The sequence below is a fragment of the Erythranthe guttata genome, chromosome 14, assembly GCF_056151865.1.
Source record: "Erythranthe guttata isolate IM_541 chromosome 14, IM_541, whole genome shotgun sequence".
Taxonomy (NCBI): domain Eukaryota; kingdom Viridiplantae; phylum Streptophyta; class Magnoliopsida; order Lamiales; family Phrymaceae; genus Erythranthe; species Erythranthe guttata.
In genome coordinates this window covers 17,125,091-17,130,430 of record NC_142546.1, presented here as the reverse complement: position 1 = coordinate 17,130,430, position 5,340 = coordinate 17,125,091, and the positions used below count along the sequence as shown (strand labels likewise).

At 31.9% G+C, this 5,340-nt stretch overlaps 1 long non-coding RNA gene across 2 annotated transcripts; it reads right to left on the bottom strand.

Moving 5' to 3' along the window:
• Window positions 1–2,112: 2,112 nt before the first annotated feature.
• On the bottom strand, window positions 2,113–4,893 carry LOC105977282 (uncharacterized). 2 transcript variants are annotated; one of them, XR_016029732.1, is made up of 5 exons: window positions 4,755–4,893; window positions 4,541–4,621; window positions 3,085–3,185; window positions 2,612–2,983; window positions 2,113–2,353 (listed from the first exon to the last, which is right to left on the bottom strand). It is a non-coding gene; the product is annotated as an uncharacterized LOC105977282 (long non-coding RNA). The 2 variants fall into 2 exon arrangements; XR_016029733.1 differs by having other exon boundaries at window positions 4,714–4,854.
• Between the last annotated feature and the right edge of the window lie 447 nt (window positions 4,894–5,340).

The following is a 5,340-nucleotide window of genomic DNA, read 5'->3' as shown; positions in this document are numbered from 1 at the left end:
AAAAATATAAATATTTATTGTATTATTATTTTTTATATATACCCTATTATTTATTTATTTATTTTTTATTTTTTTTAATTTTTTTTAATTTTTTTTTGATAAATTTATTGAATTGAAATTGACTACACATTACTATAGTATACTACACATAACTATAGTATCCCACGGTTCCTTCGACCCTACACCCGGTGAAAAATACCGGGTGGGTCTTCTGCTGCCACGTGTTCTTTTCTTTATTTTTCTAAAACCCCTAAAGGTAAACCCTAGCGGGGAATTTATTATAAAATACAAAAAAAGAGACACGTGGCAGCAGAAGATCCACCCGGTGTTTTTCACCGGGTGTAGGGTCGAACAAATCGTATCCCACAATCATGTATAGTTATATGTAATCATGTACTGTCTTTTTACCCCAAAATTAATCTACACCAATAACAAAATTCACAATTTTAATCTTAATATTGTAAATCAACTAACCCAAAAGAAAAAAAATGAAAAAACACAATCACACGCATATAATCTTCAAAACATGAACACACATTACTATACATTAAAAAACACATAACATACATATAACTTTATGTTACTACACGTGACTATAGTTATCTACAATTATTTATAGTTATATAAGTGGCTGAATAAAATAATATTTATTTACCGTAGTGAAATTCTATCACATAAAATCATTTGATTTGTTGTATGTTGTTGAAACTGAATTAATGAGATGACAAATAAAATCAGATAATAAAAAGTGAGAATCAATGAGGTATGTATACTTATAATTTAAAATTGTAGGTATGTATATGGAGAGTAGAATTTTAATTATAAAAAAAAAAAAAGCAGAATCTTACATATGACTATAAATAACAATTTATATTGCAAATATAGATTAAAAATACACAGTCACGTGCATATGTTACTTTATGTTACTGCATATAAATATGATCATGCATAGTAAGGTTCAATAGTATAATCATTTATATACTATTGACAGCTGCCCAAACTCATCACCATACACTCTGTAAACATTTCTATACTCTCTGCTAGGGTAAATATTTACATAAACATCAAACAAGTTACCACGATGAACACATAAATCATTTTTCAATATTCTTCACCAATAAGAAACCACAGATGCGAAATTAATTTTGAATTTATATGCAGCAATTGATTGCTAGTGAGAAACAAATTTTGAGTGAGACGAAAATGGAAAACACTGAACCTTGTGGTGACTCGAGCGTCGATCTCTCGACGAATCGTACGGAAACGATTTCCTGTGATTGTCTTCTCCACCATGACGAGGCATCGCTTCACCCTGATTTCTACTTCTAATTTATCTTCTCTCCCTCTCTTCCGCGATTCCTTATGCTCTATAGCGTTTATAGTTAACGCCATTAAATACTGCGGAGATTGCGCAGGCGACGTGGAAGGGGCGGTGGGAGGTGAGAGAGAGAAGAGAACGAGAGTTTTGAGAGAGAGAAGAGAAAACCACAGTGGGAAGAGGGAGGGAGAGAGAAGAGAACGATATTTATTTTTGAGAGAGAGAGAGAAGAGTAAACGGCGGTGGTGGGAGGAGGAAGAGAGAAGAGAACGTGAGTTGAGAGATGGAGACTTAGGGCTTTAAATTGTTACTAAAAGAGTAAAATGGGTATTTCAATATGTCCAAGGGTCTCTCAAATTAAAATTAGAATTTGGATGTTTGTCTAGGGAAGAAAAATCCATTGAACGCTACAAGAAAAAGTCCTCTTTTAACAACACGCGAAGCACGTCGTCAAACTATTTCGACAACATTCGGGCGCACGTGGTTGACCAACATGTTGTTAAAAGAGACCGAATAATAACAACGTGGAAAGTACGTGGTAAACGGCGTTGTCGTTTATATTAGAACAACATACATCGTATGTTGCGCTATAACATTCACAAGATTCATATGCATGTTGTGGCTGGTTTTACCACCACAGACCAGTGCATCTTGCAATAGAATTTTAACAACATTTATATGCATGTTGTAATTTTTACTTACTTTCACAAAAAAAAAAATTACTATATATAAATAAATCAATATTTTCCATTTTCAAATAATTTACTGGAAATACAATAATTGAATAACAATTATCCATAAAAAAAATATCATTTCATTAAAATAATTATTCGTTACAATAAAGTATCTATAGTTCTCAAAAGTGATAAACTCATCTACATCACTGTTAGCCTTCCACAAACGAAACAAAAAATGATCAATAAACAAGAAAACCCAATGTAAATTTTGTTTGATTAAGAAAAATAAAATAGAGCTCTTGTATAGGACATTGATGCTAACCTCTCTAGCTACCACATGGCATCGATACCAACATCTCTGTCAAGAAGAAAGAGCTTAGGTTATTTTACTAAAATAAGGTTGAATTCACAAACAAATACGAGAGAGAGAGAGAGAGAGAGAGAGAGAGAGAGAGAGAGAGAGAGAGAGAGAGAGAGAGAGAGAGAGAGAGAGAGAGAGAGAGAGAGAGTTCTTATCTTGTTTCGCTACGTAGCTGCAACACTTAGACTATAAGCAATCATGTAAGAGATAGTTTATGTGTAAGAGAAAAAGTTTATGTACTATATTAATACTTACCACATTGCTATAACTGAAGTTAATTTCCGAGTCCGGCATCAATCCTTCTATCAAAACAAGAATCTCGAAAGTATTCTAGACTTATTAAAGTACAAACATGTCGATTATGAGAAAAGAAAAGCTACTAAAATGAGCATATAAACAATAGTGAAATCAAACAAAATGTAATTCATTCATAAAAAACCTATAGTTATTCAATGTATTTCTATGATATGCCAAATCCCAACTAATATTCAATAGCAAACGAACGAACTATGGTAGAGGACATAGAATAGCCCTCTAGAACACTTGCACAGTCGCACAATGTCACGTTTTCCTTTCTTTCGATATTTCTCTCTTTTCCTTGTGCTTCTGCTTTCTCCACATTCACCTCTGAAATCGGGCATGCAACAATATCAAACATATCACAATTATAATAGAAACACTATAAAACGGTCTTAAGACTGAAAGACCTCTTAAAAGAATCCACGTACCACCATATTTACTGTCTTTTCAATTCTATAGCATGAAATACGAGTTGTAGTCCCACCATTTTCAATCAGTCCATAGCATAATATTAACAACAAGCAAAAACCTATACAAGTAGAAACGATTCACATTTTCTTGTAATACAAATATCAATATATAAAGTAAAGAAAACAACTCACCTTGTAAAGTGTACAAACAATAAGATATTAACTTGCTCTTAATGCAACTAAAAATAAAAATAAGAAACACAACATCACCATAGTTGGCAAAAGCCATATCAAGAGCTTCAACCAAGACAGGAAATGATTCACCATATCTACATATTAGAGTTACCCCCGAAGGAGATATAGGGCATAAAGATGATTGATATAAAATCAGATATTAGTGTGATATCATCACCGTAAAACTACTTACAACAATTGATTTTCAAGCTATACGACAAGATCTGGATACTTTATAGTAGGCTTTAAGGACACGAGAATTTTCTGGAGAATATGAGTCATACCATGCGACACTCTTGTTACGTTGTTGGCTGAGGTTGAACTTCAAATGCATATTAATTGATAAGAAAAATATAAACAACATGGATATAAGAAACCCAGTTGTTGTCTTCGTGCACGTAAGCATCCCCCACCTCTCTTTTTCCATAATTCATCTATCTTTATGGCAAAGAAGTAGTAGATGTCATGGAAAAAATCAATTGACTCATATTCTTCTTTCCAATTTCTAAAGTATGCATACCCATACGTACCGAGTTTAAGAATACTAAATCAGGGGTTCAATGCTTGAGTTTCATGGTTAGGAATTTAGGATGAAAAATTGACATGGTGGGGCTACTAGGATTATAATATAAATCATTTCATACACAAATCAGTTGAGGAATTAATATAAAATGTAATCACTTAAACATATTACTGTATGTAGCTTTTTGTCAGTTAGGGTAAATAATAATAAAATCTACTCGACATGAAAAGTGAAAATACTTGTTAATTATAAGAATACTTGATCTTTAAGAGCGGTATCTCTCCAAGCAAAGTTCATCAAGAGATAGTTAATCGAAATATATGCGTTGTGTTCACCCATCAAAATCTTTGGTCGCCTCTAATACAGCCCTTGATATATAACTTTTCTAAAACTCATAGGGGTCAGTTTGAAAAGTTAATTGTACAATTGCAAACTCGAGATGATGTACAATTACTAAATTCAAGTCAATTGGGTTATACCAACAGAGGGAGATTAAGTCAAAATTCTATTTTTATTACTATTTACTAATCTCTTTCCCAAATTTCCCATCTAAATTTCTTAGAACTTCTCTCCATAAATCAAACAAATAATCGATCGAAAATCATATACCCAACTGCTCTCCATAAATCCAACAAATAATCGATCGAAAATCATATGCCCAACTGCTCTCCATAAATCAAACAAATAATCGATCAAAAATCATATACCCAATTATACCTGGCAAGAATCAGTGAGCGAGATGTGAATTTGCATCAACAACCTTCTTCGTTCCAAATTTACATACAAAAAATAAGAACCCTAAAAAACAAAAAAAATAAAATAAAAATAAAACACGACACGGGGAAAAATAGATAAAATGATCATTTTTTTCGAATAAAACGAAAGCGTACAGGAATCGATGACCATGCGTTACGAAAATCAAGAGCTTTACCGTTCATCCCAGACGGCCTTCCGGCTTCCATTTACAGATTTTTCTTTCACTCGCTTCTTCCCCTTTGCAGTTTCAAGACTTTAGTTTTGTGATTTTTCAAGATTATGCTCTTCCTTATATTTAGTTAAAAACGCTAGTGAGAATAAATTAGTTCCAAATGAAAGCGTTTTAGTTTTTTAATAGACGCTTTCTTGTTTCTATCTCACATTAGTTGGACATTTGTGTATTCAAATTAAAAAAAAAACATTAATAATACTAATAAATAAATAAAGGTCATACTTTAATCATTTTTAACTAAATAGTAATAAAATAAGTGTTTTATTTTTTACCCAAAAATAATTAAGGACTAACTTAGTAACTTATACGGTATTATAATATTTCTTTATAAAATTAATCCACTTCTACAATATGTTGTGTTAGTTGTTACATGTTACAATATGAGCGAATGAGCTGTAATTGTATACAATTTTAAACATAAAATTCTACATAATTCGACAACGTGTTTTGTTTGTTGTTGCATTTACATTATTCGACAAGGTGCGCAACAGCTTGTTGTATGCAATTTGTAAACAGGAAATTTACAACA